The sequence below is a fragment of the Amblyomma maculatum genome, chromosome 2, assembly GCF_055883805.1.
Source record: "Amblyomma maculatum isolate TAMU_Amacu chromosome 2, ASM5588380v1, whole genome shotgun sequence".
Taxonomy (NCBI): domain Eukaryota; kingdom Metazoa; phylum Arthropoda; class Arachnida; order Ixodida; family Ixodidae; genus Amblyomma; species Amblyomma maculatum.
In genome coordinates this window covers 73,721,833-73,736,216 of record NC_139345.1, presented here as the reverse complement: position 1 = coordinate 73,736,216, position 14,384 = coordinate 73,721,833, and the positions used below count along the sequence as shown (strand labels likewise).

Sequence of the window (14,384 nt, the reverse complement as noted above, 5' to 3'; positions counted from 1 at the left end):
TCGGGGCGGGTGACTGTCGTGACGCTGGGGCTACGTCGACCCGGCCTTCACTTGGTAGCGTGCAGAGACTCGGGGTTGAAGTAGGATTGAATCTTCGAAGTTGGTGAAATATGTACAAGCAGGTTTAATGGCACTTTGAGAAACTTATTTACAAGATTATTTACACGAAAAAGAAGGGTACATCAGCAAAATGGCAAGCGTTAAGAGTTCATAGCGAGAAGCGACTGGATGAGCCGTTTACCCAGGGCCCAGAGCGACATTTCGTGCTCTGCAGCGTCCTTAAAAACCCCCTATGTCCAGCCCCTCTCTGAAGATGCTGACCAACCAAATCCAGGGCACGCCCCTCAGGTATCGGCATCCAATCGAACACATCACTGCACTGATGGTCTGAAGCACTGACTGGTCCGGCATTCATTCGTTGGGCGTGATCACTTGTTGGCGGGAAAAGCTTGGGAACGGCGAGGAGAGGAGGTACATTTCTATTCTTCAGCAAAGAAACCACAGGCTGGTTCTGACAAGGGGTTTTACTTCTCAGAAACCCGAGTGCACGTGGCGCCGCATAGGGCTCCCAACATGGTCCCTTTTCGACAATTGCAAATCTTTCCTGCATTCCCGGGAAATCACTTAATGGCCGTCTGAGTCATGCTCCTTTCTTGTCCTGCACGTCAGCGGACATGTCACTCTGTCGTCTCCTTTGGATAGGAGGCATTCATCACTGGAGGATAGCACTTCTCGACTGGAAGGGTGAACAAAAGAAAGAAAGCACTTCCTGCTATTTCCCGCAGGGGGACGTTTCTTTGTGTTTTTCCAGACGTTCTCTTGACAGGGTCAATTTGGCATTTGCAGGTTGTCCACAAAGCAAAACATGCTTACAAAACAGGATTCCTGGAAACAGGCTCACTTAGAGCCATTGGACCATCACCACATATTCACAAAACTTATCCATGCCCACAGGCGAACAATAGAGCGCGCAATTGCGGATGCTTGGTCGTAACAGCCTCCTCCCCCGCCAGAAGAGTCTCGGAGGGCAGCAGTCCCAGCTGCTGCATGAAGAGACGACTTAATGGCCTGCACGTGAACGCTTGAAGCTCGCTGTTGCTTGTCGCGTTGTCTTGATTGTTGTAGGCCAAATTGCTCGAGCTGTCTGAAACTCAACCACATGTCGAAGCAAGCACTCGGCTCCCGTCTGAAGAGACCAGGTCAAAAGAAAACTGCCATTGTTGTTCGAGAAAAGCCCACTCTCAAGACGTTCAGGACCCACGTATTCCTAGAAAACCAAACGTGCTGCTTTACATAGTCACACATATACAAGCGCACGAAAAAAAAAAAAAAAAAACCTGATTATCAATTTGGATACATGGTGAGGAACATCTCGGACCGCTTAGAAAGAGCGGCTAAGCGCGTCCGCATTCCCATTTAACTTCCCCTTTTTGTATCTTATTTCAAAATTGTACTGCTGTAAAATCAAGCTCCACCTAAGAAGGCGACTGTTCTTCGATGTCGCAGTTTGCAGCCAAGCCAGGGGACAATGGTCCGTCTCTACGGTGAATTTGGCCCCTCCAAGATAGCACTGCAATTTTTGAATGGCCCATACAATGCAAGCGCACTCTTTCTCTGACGCGCAATAAGCCCTCTCTCTAGAACTCAGTTTTCTGCTCAAGTAGAGCACGGGGTGCTCATTACCGTCGTCATCTCTCTGGCAGAGAACAGCACCTAACCCTCGATCACTGGCATCACACTGGACCGTGAATTCTCGGCCATAGTCTGGAGCTCGCAATACCGGACGGCTAATCAGCACAGCCTTCAGGTTTACGAAGGAGGCTTCCTTTTGTTCGTCCCAGACTACATTTGTCGGTTCTGTCTTGCGGAGAGCGTCGGTCAGAGGGCTAGCCAAAGCTGAATAGTTAGGGATGTAGTGATTGTAGTACCCAGTCAGACCCAGGAATGCTCGAATTTCCGTCTTCGTGCTCGGCCGCGGGTAGTCTGCTACCGCAGAAATCTTAATCTCGCTGGGTTTCCTGAAACCTTGACCTACATGGTGACCCAAGTAGTCCACGGTCGCCCTTGCCAGGCAACATTTCTCGGCCTTTACGGTTAGTCCAGCTTGACGCAAAAGGCTCAGTACAGCTCTTAGATGTACCATATGGTCCGCCCATGAGTCGGAAAAAACCGTAATGTCGTCTAAATAAGGCACCGCGAATGTTTCACACCCCTTTAAAACCCTATCCATGAGTCGGGAAAAACAAAATGGAGCATTTTTGAGCCCGAAACTCATCATTGTTGGCTGGTAGCTGCCCGTCGGAGTGACGAAAGCCGCGTATCTGCTGGCGCGTTCAGTGAGCGGTACTTGCCAGTATCCTCGAGTAAGGTCCAGCGTAGTCACATATGCCGCTCTACTGACCTGTTCTACTCTCTCCTCAATATTCGGAATAGGATACACTTGATCCCTGGTGAGAGAATTTAGCTTTCGGTAGTCTACCACAGGCCTAGGGTCTTTACCTGGAGCTTCTACTAAGATCATAGGCGAAGCATAATCGCTTTCCGAGGGTTTTATTACTCCCAATTCCAGCATGCGAGTTACTTCCCTATCCAGAATTTCTCTTTGCCTTGGAGAGAATCGGTAGCACCTTGATCGCACTGGCACGTCTGAAGTCAGCTCAATATCGTGCTCAGTCAAATCAGTCCTGCCTGGCCTGTCCACGAAACAGGCCTCAAACTCTGTTATTATTTCGCCCAGATCGGACAGCTGGGATTTCTTTAGTTCTCCTCTCTGCTCTGTCTTTCTGAGAAGCTCCTGAGCGTTGCTTCCTTTTCCGCTGAGGCAAATCAAGTTATCCCCCATCTCCTCGGGAAGGTTTAACGTTAGATTTACCACGGTTTGCTCCATAGCTAAGTCCTCTCGGTTTTCACTTAAAAGTCTCGTTAGATTACTAGACGCTGGCGGCAAGAGGTTACTCCCAAGGACGTCCTCATTCCGCGTCTCATCAAGCTCACTTTCAAGTTGACTTATTTGAGATGCCTTGCTCTCAAAGTTTTCTGACCCACTGTCTTCCGCATCGACCACTGTTTTAGCTGTCGTTTCCTCCGCGGTGGATTTTTCTGGAATTAGCAGTGTAGCTAGTTCTCGCGCCTTTGAACGTGTTAAGGCTGGCACAACTCTGTCTCCGAAAAGGATGCCCCTCTTTCGCAGTAGCATATCCGATTTGTTGGAGAACAAATACGGATAGCACTTAGGAAGCTTTCCTGAAACGGCAGCCTCGGTTGTCAACTTGCCGAAAGGGCCCTCGATGACCACGTTCGCGATTGGCAAGCACACACTCTGTTCCTCCACTACCTGGCGGATCCACGCACACTGTCCTGTATAGTCGGAAGGCGACACATACACCGGATGGACAACATCCATCGTTGCGGCCGAATCGCGCAGTACCTTGCAAGGCTTCCCGTTGACTACTAGGTCATGCATGTAAGGTTCCAAAAGCTGCATATTTTCATCGCAGTCACTGACATACGAGAAAACAAACTTTTCTTTCCGGCAGTTGACGGCAATGTGACCCTGCTCATTACACCTAAAGCATGTGAGCGGCTTCCTAGCCCCAAGCTTGTTCTTTGTGTTCTGTGCGTTGGTCACTTCCCCACTTTTCTCACTGCCGTCCTTTCTAGGGAATTTGCCTGAAGAAACCTTCATTTCTTCGTTTCCAACTCTAGCAAAGTGCCTTTCCTGACGGTTATTCACCCTCAACTTGGGATCGCGGGGCCTATCCACTGCTGGGTTGCTGAATTGTCGGCGCGAAGCATACTCCTCAATGAGTTCGGCAGCTTCAGTTGCCGACTTAATTTCGCCTCGGTCCTGTAACCAATTTCTTTCTTTTTCTGGGAGGCAGTTATAAAACTGCTCCAAAAGAATTCGCTCGACTACAGCGTCCCTATCACTGTAGGAATCAGTGCTCTTTAGCCACTCGCCCAAATTTACTCTTAAATTGTACAGGAATTCAGGGTAACTCTCGTCCCTGGACTTAGTAGCGTTCCGAAAACGTTGTCTGAACGCCTCGGCGCTAAGCCTATACTTTCTCAGAAGGCAAGCTTTGACCTTCTCGTAGTTGTCCGCGTCCTCCTTGCTTAGCCGCGCGACAACCTCCGCTGCCTCGCAGGGCAGAACCGTCAATAATCTCTGAGACCAAGTGTCTCGCTGGAAGGACAGTTTTTCGCAAGTTCGCTCAAAGTTAGCCAGATACAGACCGATATCCCCTGATATCACATATGGCTGCATGTACTTTGACATCTTGAAATCTGTCTCCTTGTTGAGACGAGGTACCGCTAGCTGGGGACAATCGCCCGACCTCTTGCTCAACTCTAGTTCTAATTTCCGGAGCTCAATTTCTAGCTCCAGCTTTTTTGCTTCTCTTTCAATTTCTCGCTCTTTCTGCTGTCTGAGCTGTTCCTTTTTTTGACCGATCAGGTTCCATGCTTCACTGAGCTCCTCATCATCGGTTCCCAGATCAGTGATTGCCTTTATAATCAAGGGTTTTCGTGCCAAACCACTTGTATCAATTCCCAATTCCTCACACAATAGCAACAGGTCCGGTTTCTGCAGCTTTTGTAGGTCCATGATCGCTCCGAGTGTCGGCTACTTCCAAAACAACTGTGCAAACTACCAAACCTAAAGGCGTTTCAACACTTTTTACCAGTTCTAAAATCTAACCCTGTTCTAGAACCTGGTCCACATCAGAAGAAAAGCCAAGCACTCACCCACACATGCGATCGATGTTCCGAGCTGCTCTCTTGTTGGCCGATTGTTGCGCCTGCTTGTTGCTTGAGATGCCACCTCCGATCACCAGATGTTGTGGCTTGTAGCTTCAGATCCACCTCCAATCACCAGATGTTGTGGCTTGTAGATTCAGATCCCAACGCTGGTCACCAGTGTTGGGGCTTGTAGATTCAGATCCCACCGCTGCCACCAGTTGTCGTGACGCTGGGGCTATGGCGACCCGGCCTTCACTTGGTAGCGTGCAGAGACTCCGGGTTGAAGAAGGACTGAATCTTCGAAGTTGGTAAAATATGTACAAGCAGGTTTACTGGCACTTTGAGAAAACGTATTTACAAGAATATTTACATGAAGAAGAAGGGTACATCAGCAAAATGACAAGCGTTAAGAGTTCATAGCGAGAAGCGACTGGATGAGCCGTTTACCCAGGGCCCAGAGCGACATTTCGTGCTCTGCAGCGTCCTTAAAAACCCCCTATGTCCAGCCCCTCTCTGAAGATGCTGACCAACCAAATCCAGGGCACGCCCCTCAGGTATCGGCATCCAATCGAACACATCACTGCACTGATGGTCTGAAGCACTGACTGGTCCGGCATTCATTCGTTGGGCGTGATCACTTGTTGGCGGGAAAAGCTTGGGAACGGCGAGGAGAGGAGGTACATTTCTATTCTTCAGCAAAGAAACCACAGGCTGGTTCTGACAAGGGGTTTTACTTCTCAGAAACCCGAGTGCACGTGGCGCCGCATAGGGCTCCCAACATGGTCCCTTTTCGACAATTGCAAATCTTTCCTGCATTCCCGGGAAATCACTTAATGGCCGTCTGAGTCATGCTCCTTTCTTGTCCTGCACGTCAGCGGACATGTCACTCTGTCGTCTCCTTTGGATAGGAGGCATTCATCACTGGAGGATAGCACTTCTCGACTGGAAGGGTGAACAAAAGAAAGAAAGCACTTCCTGCTATTTCCCGCAGGGGGACGTTTCTTTGTGTTTTTCCAGACGTTCTCTTGACAGGGTCAATTTGGCATTTGCAGGTTGTCCACAAAGCAAAACATGCTTACAAAACAGGATTCCTGGAAACAGGCTCACTTAGAGCCATTGGACCATCACCACATATTCACAAAACTTATCCATGCCCACAGGCGAACAATAGAGCGCGCAATTGCGGATGCTTGGTCGTAACAGTGACACAAACGGGTTGCAGTGGGCACCGAAGGCTCTCCCTGTGCCGCAGGCTTGCAGCCTTTGACTTAACACACCGTTGCTGAACACCCTCACTGCCTCGACCTCCATCACACAGCACTTGACCAAAAAGGAAGAGGGGGGGGGGGGGGGGGGCGTACTGAAAGCTCCGCCTTAAAGGGTATATACGACGCGACAGCGTTAACGGGTATAACGTCGGTGCTCCGTTTTCGGATCCCCGTTCGTGTATATGCAAACTTCTACTCGCTTAATCAATAATCCCTTAATTAGTGCCGCTATTCAGTCATACCCTCTATATAATTATTAAGCTCCGCTTTAACCAAGACTAATTTAGGTACCGGGCTCGATTCCCATCTCACCCTCGCTTCTCAAAGGATCTGCCTGAGCAAGCAGCTCCTGGCACATCGGCATGCCATGAGTTCGCATGACGCCACACAACCAGCCGACCAATCAGCGCCTGGCTATGTGACTTGCCAACTACCAGCGGCCAGAGCGGCTCCTGATTTTTCGCCAACAAGGACGCCGGACATTCTACAGAATTGGGGCTTAACGCTATCACGTGCAAAAGAATAATGAACTGAAAAATACGACAGCAGCGAGCTGCCAAACGGCGTCAATTTTGCCGCACCCTGAGCCAGTAAAGCCCGGCTCACACTAGCGGGAAACTTCCCGCAACGGTGTAGCGTTCACGGCGCCGCTTCACGGCGCCGCTGCGTCGCAGCTCCTCGGAAGGACACCCCTTTTCCCGCTGCGTTTGTCGTGGAATGCAGAGGAGGCGAAGGCGAGCGGAGCGGGAACGGGTAGTCACGTGACAACAAAGAAAGGAAAGCGCGCGCTTTTCTCGTGCACAAGTCGGCTACTCAAGTGACACCCGTCGCTCTCATAGCCGCCGCCGGGAGTCATTGAACTTGGTCTGCGGTCCACTGTGATTGGTTACTCTGTTCTGCGGGGCGGGAAAAATAGCTCCCGACCCCATCGCTCCGCGGAACGTCAAACAAGTCAGCCTGCGGAAAAACAAAACCGGCTTCTGCGGAAAGCGGCGTGTGGAAAACGTCCAGCGTTGCGCGTTTTTCCGCAAGAGTGAGCGTGCCTTTAACACTTTTTGCGCCACACTTCTGCCGCTCTGCGGCAAAGCGTTCGCGAGAAAGCAACGAGAACAACAAACCACTTTCACCTTTTCCAAGGGCCAAGCATAACAGAGACCACACGACGTCGTAGATGAGGACGCGCAGGTTGCGTGGCAGACGGAACGGCGCCGGTGAAACCGCACCAGTCCTGGACAGCACCAGCTGGAGACGACCGCCAGCTTCAACGCAATGGTCTGAGCCGCATTCGTTCTCAGCAGACATATCAGGCGACACAGCGGAGGACAGCCACACAGCTCCGGCTACAATTCCTTGACGCACATTTCGCGCGCAGTTTAGTGCAGAGAGCGACCGCGCGACCCACGGGACGAAGAACGGGGACAGCGATCAAGGCCACGAGCAGAGGACATTTTCCGGACGCCTGTCGCGAGACGCGCAAGATTTCATTGCCGCGTGTCGCGAGCCGCGAACAAGCGCACACCTCAGCACTGCGACGGAAGCCCGTCCGGCAGCCGACTCGGCACGTTCCGGGACCTGTGCCTTGCCGTGGGAATGTTCTGTGCGGTTATCGCGACGGCGGCGAAGACAAACACGCACATAAGGGTGAACCCGGCCGTAATCTACAGAGTAGCATGCGCACCGCCGCAGTTTTACGACATGCTGAAGGTGTGCGAGAGCAATACGAGACATTTCACTCCCATATAAGCCCTGAGCGTGCCTGTACCTGGAACAAGAGCCGAGTACGCAACCACATCTAATCGCGTCTTCAAGAAGAGACACGAAGCGCCCGCTTTGGGATATTCAGCAATGCAGGTCTCTGATGGCAACGACTCCAGGCCTTTTGTAAGTGCATTCCTTGCGTCTCTTGTGTAGAGCGTGCACTGGCATCGTCAAACCACGTTACAGAAGAACAGGGTAGGTGTACTTCACTCTTCGGCCACCACTCCAGCGATGGGAATTAACTTCATGCGCGTATGATACGTGAGTCATCAGTGAAGGACGAAAAATTCGGGCTTTTTTTTTTTTTCGTTGCTATTCTGTGAACTGGTGGTGTGTGGTGAAGAGAGCTTGTTCCCAAAATGTCGAAGAATGGGATTTGTGAAGCCGCCAGTTACAGAACCGCGAGGAGGACTTCTCGCCAGTGGCGTACGCTTGGCCCACCAACCAGGGCGCGCGCCACAGCATAACTTCTGGCAGGGTTCAGGGGGAATGTTTGAGTGCACCATGTATAATACGCAAAGCTCGGACCGAGTGCCCAATGATTTCAGCCTTGTCCCGTAATCTGAAGAAACATCTCATTGAGGGGTGGTTCGCCTATTTCAACATGTACACGTGAGGAGAGTCATTACGCGGTTTACACGGCGGGCGGGAAACTTTGGTGACCCTATGCGAAAAAGAAAAAAGAAACTTTTTTTCCCGGCCGAACAAGTGTTTGAATAATGGCAGCAATTAAGTGGGAAACAAAAGTGTAAAGGCAAATGTATCCTTCCTTTGAGACAGCTGAAGAAACTATTTGTTTAGGCTTATTCACTGTTCTCGCAATGGCATCTCACATGCCCTATACAGCAAAAAATAAACGCTAGCAAAGGGTTGACGTCAATGAAACAGGTCACTGCTTGTCGACAAAGCAACCAGGCCAATTTAACGTAATCAGATAGAGCATGAGTACCACTCGTTAATGCAACCACGATTCACGACTCGCAAGTGTCAATGGGCCTGTACAGCGTTGCGCAATGGGGAAAAGGGAAAACAGCACCATCATCCTTCCGTTGAAATTGCAGTACCTCGCAGTGTTGCCAAAAGACAAAAGTGCGCAACTGCCAGCGAGTGTCAACATCGATTCATCAACTTGCCGTCGCCATTGCAGCAGTGCCCGGGGGTATCCGCTCAAGCTGATTGCTGCGCTAAGCCATTAAACTTGTCCATACCATTTTTAAGGCGAATGCATTTATAGGCTCTTGAGTGTGCGCGCGTGCGTACGCGGTGTCACACTTCTTCGTGAGATTCCGCGGGATACCGCGAGATTGTGACGTCATCAAGATGTATTAACAAAAGAGTAAGTGAACACTCTAGAAACTGTGAGCTGATTTCGTCCCCAGGTAACCTGGCTACGCATTGTGCTCGGCACGGGTGTCATCCGGACTTCGTGGGAACAAGCATAATGGGGCATGATGATTGAAAGGGAGATTAGAAAGGCATACGCAATTTTCGAGGCAGATACCGAGAAGCGTGTTAGTGACGCTTCCATTACATTGACGAAAGACGAAATTCAACCCCGGAACACCAGCTACTAGCGGTATGACTGGCTGAAGAGGCCTCAGAGATCCAGGGGATTTTGGCCAGCATCTGAAGCGGATTCTGACCTGGCCCAAGATACCCCTCCGCTGGAGGGGAGGACCTGGGGTAGAAAAGAGCCTTTTCTGTCGGACAATAAAGTTGACTCACTCACTCACTCAACAGATAGAGGTGCGGCGACATATGCATTATTGCATTATATGTGATAATCCCATGACAAAGCATCTGTAAAAAATGTATAAAAAGCAAGTGCTGCATTTTCATTAAACAGTTGTGAGTTCGCGCTCTGTTCGCCCTGTCTGTTTTACATTCGCTCAATCGTTAGTGTGTCGTAGCGCGCTGAGAACCAGCATGCAGAACCAAGTGACCCCTATCATAGCACGGCTTCCCAGAAGCACCTGGTTTAGGATACCAGTACCGAAGGCGTCCACACAGGATGCGCGAACAAAGTACGGGTTATGCCTAGTATTGGAATGTCATGTATATGCAAGCACAGAAAACAATTTCATGCGTACTCCCACTTCTCGACGACGAGGTCGACTGCAATTTTACACACTTGCAGCAAAAACAATCTGGAGCGCGTGGATGTCGGTGGGAGTTCCGAAAAGCGTGCGAGCCGCGTCTTGTCCCCTCCAACGCCGCACACATGCTGCGCTCGCGGACCCGTTCGTCCATGTTATCCGAGCTGCTTTCCGCCGCCGACAATGAAGAGCGCTCATCTTGAAGGATGCAAAGATATACCTTTATGTCCTATAGTCTCATTCGCGAAGGAGGTGCTTGAAAGGAATGCCGTCCACAAGAGTGCAAAAGCAACTGTACAACCGTAATTTCTCCAGCAGTTTCGTGGGCGGCGGAGTAAGCGTTTCTGATCTCCAGCTGGTACGGGCGCATAGGATGAACGTAATGCAGTCAGACCAAAACAGTAGCGAGGTTGGCGCAGCCCCTCTCCCTCCCAGTGAGAATTGTTATGTTGAAAAATAATGAGCCTCTCGCTTCCTACGCAAAATTAAACTTAACCTCCTTTAAATGCTGGCCAGAGCATATAATATGTACAATCATTGGGCCACCCCTTCATGTCTCAGGTGCCCAGAGCAATGCGCCAACCACTGGCTGTTAAAACGCGGTTATCAGCCATACAGTCGCCATATTTCCCTTACCCTCCCAGTCGAAAACAACTACAGAACTGTGTCAAAAATATTACAAAAAATCCTGTAGTTCTGTCGTAAGCATCAGATTTTTCTGTAGTTCTGTAGTACTTTTCTGTAGTTCTGTAGTTTTTCAGTAGTATATTTCTGTTTGTAGTTTTGTAGCACTTTTCTGTTGTAACTAGAGAAATTTCTGATGTTACTACAGAATATTCTGTTGTCACAACAGGTTTCCCGTCAAAAAGCGCACAGAAATTCTGTCGCAACAGAAAATTTTCTGTAGTTTTTTCCGACTGGGCTCCCCCTTATCCATGGAGTGCTTGAAACAGTAGTCGAAAAAAGTACGGTTTGCCATATTCTAACTCCGTGTCAATAATCTGAGAACTATTCGTTAAGTACGAACTCGATCTACTCCGAATAATTCTGAACATGCGCTATTTGATTCGTTGACCAAATCGAATACGAGAACATTCGATTCGATATTGGAAAATTTCTGGCATTCGCACAGTGAACAAAAGTGGACAGATAACTCGAATCGGCAAAACTGCACGGCACCGCTGTATCGCTGTGCGGCGCCTGTTCTGATCATATAACCTCTTACGTTCCTAGAGGGCTATGCTCAGATATATGATGCCCTCTCAAATACTGTACTGTTCACGAGAACGTCTTTGGGGGCTAGTTGCTGCGTCATTGAAACTATATTTAACGCAGTTATGTCATGTTACTCCGTTCCTTCTTGTGCTCCTGTATGCCCTAAAACCAAATTTCATTACCCTGTTCGCCCGCTAAGTTCCGCCACGCATGCCTTTCTACACATTAAGAAAGCAATCGCCACTGCTCGCGTGGTCTCTCGACGTTTGTTCGCGCCAGTTAATGTCTCAACGCTGATTCAAGAAGACCTGATGTGGACATGCTCGTGTTCGGCGTACATATATATGCGATCTCCAGACAACGAAATCCATGCCGGAGACAATGCTTATGGTATACAAAATAAGGTGACGAATTGAAAGACTAATACTGCGTAACTGATACAATTTATGCGTGCAGCAAGCTTATACGTCAACTGTGTTACAAGCTGAGCTCTCACGCAGTTGATACAGAATCGACGTGCGGGCGCGTATGCCACGCAGACGCAGGCTGCTGGAACGCGCACTGGAATCTTAGCCATCTTACCCAGCGCGTATATATAGGGTGTCCCAGCTAACTTGGACCAAGTAGTTAAAAAATACGGTTTGGCCTAGCACAGCGAACCAAATTCAGAGATGTTAAGAGTCGCCCATGCTAACCTCCAGTATTTTTTCGTCCACTACAGTTGATAAATTAGTAAAGACAAATTAGCTATTTTTTTTTTAATTATTGGCTTGAGAGAAAAAATGTCAATGCAAACAAAATTTGTATATCTTCTCGAAAAACGGATAGCCATGTTGTTTCAATCAAACTATAGCGTTTACCTAAAGTGATATTTTTACCAGCCAGCCGAAAACGACGCCTGGCGATAAAAAAAATCTTCCTTGTGACTGCGGCGACACTTTAAAGCCTGGAGACGCGTCCGAGATAACAAAACCCACTTTCCTGGGCCGTGCTCTCTACAACAAAGCTGGTTGTACGAACTTGGCGAATTATTTAAAATAACAGCTGGTCACGTGACAGCATTTTTTTGAAGGCCTATAAATAAGGTGGCGTAAGTCGTGGCGTGATGAAAACAACGTAGCTACCTGTTTTTTTTTTTAAGATCATCTACAACTTTTGCATTAACACGTTTTGTCTCAATTCAATAATTAAAAATAGCTAATTAGTATTTACTAATTAAATAATAGAATCAGGACAACCTTAGACTGCAATCAAGCAAAGGATCAAGCAGGTTTTCGGAAACGGTACTCTACTATCGATCATATCCATACCATCAACCAGGTGATAGAAAAATGCTCGGAATATAACCAGCCCTAATACATAGCATTCATTGGTTACGAAAAAGCGTTTGACTCAGTTGAAACCTCGGCGGTGATGCAGGCATTGCGAAATCAGGGGGTAGACGAGTCATACGTGAAAGTGCTGGAAGATATATATAGTGGCTGCACAGCAACCATAGTTCTGCATAAAGAAAGTAACAAAATTCCCATAAAGAAAGGTGTTAGGCAAGCAGGCACAATCTCCCCAGTACTATTCACAGCTTGCTTAGAGGAAGTATTCAGAGACTTGGAATGGGAGGAGTTAGGGATAAGGGTAGATGGAGAATACCTAAGTAATCTGCGATTTGCTGATGACATTGCCTTGCTAAGTAACTCGGGGGATGAACTGCAAATAATGATTGATGATCTATAGACAGGAAAAGTAGAAAGGTAGGCCTGAAAATCAATATGCAGAAGACTAAGGTAATGTTCAACAGCCTCGGGAAGGAACAGCAGTTTACATTAGGTAGCGAAGTACTGGAAGTAGTAGGCGAATATGTCTACTTAGGACAGGTAGTAACCGCAGATCCGGACCATGAAAAGGAAATAACAAGAAGAATAAGATTGGGATGGAGCGCATTTGGCAAGAACTCGCAGATTATGACTAGCAGCTAACCGGTATCGATCAAGAGGAAAGTATACAACCGTTGCGTCTTACCTGTACTCAATTATGGGGCTGAAACGTGGAGGCTAACCAAGAGGGTTCTACTTAAGTTGAGGACAACCCAGAGGGCTATGGAACGAACAATGGTAGGGGTAACATTAAGAGATAGGAAGCGTGCAGAGTGGGTTAGAGAAATAACTCAAGTTACCGACATTCTAGCGGAAATTAAGAAGAAATGGACATGGACAGGACATGTAGTGCGAAGAGAGGATAACCGATGGTCGCTTAGGGAGCAAACTGAATTCCAAGGGAAGGAAAGCGTAGCAGGGGGCGGCAGAAAGTTAGGTGGGCGGATGAGGTTAAGACGTTCGCAGGGGTCAAGTGGATGCAGCTAGTACAGAACCGGGTTAATTGGATAAATATGGGAGAGGCCTTCGCCCTGCAGTGGGTGTAGTCAGGCTGCTGTTGCTGATGATGATGAATTAACAAACTTCAGTGGACGAAAAAAAATACTGGAGGTTAGCATAGCCGACTATGAACATCTCTGAATTTGTTTCACTGTATTAGGGCAAACCGTAAATTTTAAAAACGTGGTCCAAGTTAGCTGGGACACCTTATACGGCAGGCAACGAAATCGGGAAGGTAAGTATAGTTGCCATGCACGCTTTTGCCTGGTACCTTATCCTGGCTTGAACAGAAATGAGCGTCTGTAATAAGAAACGAACTCCAAGGGAAAGAAAACAAGCACTGACGGCTTGACACTTTTTTCCATGTCCTGCATTCTTACCCCGCCTCTCCTCCGCACCTTTATCTATTGTTTCCGAGCTACAGGCACCGCAACAGGTCCCACGAGCGTCGCTGTGTGAGTCACGCGGAAGGCTGTGATCGACCACGGAAGCGATGTGAGCTATGGAAGTTCCCCGGCAGAGACAAATACCTCCAATCAGCTGCAGATAACCACATTCGCGCACGCGCGCCGACTATGCATACGCGGAAACAAGGTGAGATAACGGGATCGTTCGACGGGCACGACGCTGACCGTAAAAGCATATCACTGCATCCTCGTCGCCAATTCGACGTTTCGAACGCTGCACATATACCGACGCGATGACAGAGCTTGTCATCTAAACACGGCATAAAGAAAAAATAGTTGTGGTTTAGCTCTGGTTAACCCTATAATTGAATTGCGAAAGCAACGGCGGAAACTTCTTTTGCATGCCACATTATTTCCCTTACCACGCCCAATCAGTGTAAGGTGCTACATTATTGGGGACACTTAAGCTCATCCTTTAAGGGTATTATACGCGAGAGCGTAATCTGCCAGCCCACATATAAAGTCACGCTT

The 14,384-nt window shown here is 48.6% G+C and overlaps 1 protein-coding gene across 2 annotated transcripts in view; it reads right to left on the bottom strand.

Moving 5' to 3' along the window:
• HisT (Histamine transporter) overlaps positions 1 to 14,384 on the bottom strand; it is a 70,381-nt gene that overhangs the window by 34,031 nt on the left and 21,966 nt on the right. The window contains exon 1 of one of the 2 annotated variants that reach the window (XM_084594470.1): positions 7,136 to 7,154. The exons of the other annotated variant lie outside the window; for it this stretch is intronic. The gene's annotated coding sequence lies outside the window, so the exon portion shown is untranslated. Of the gene's footprint in view, positions 1 to 7,135; positions 7,155 to 14,384 lie in introns of those variants that run through there. 2 annotated transcript variants of the gene reach the window in all.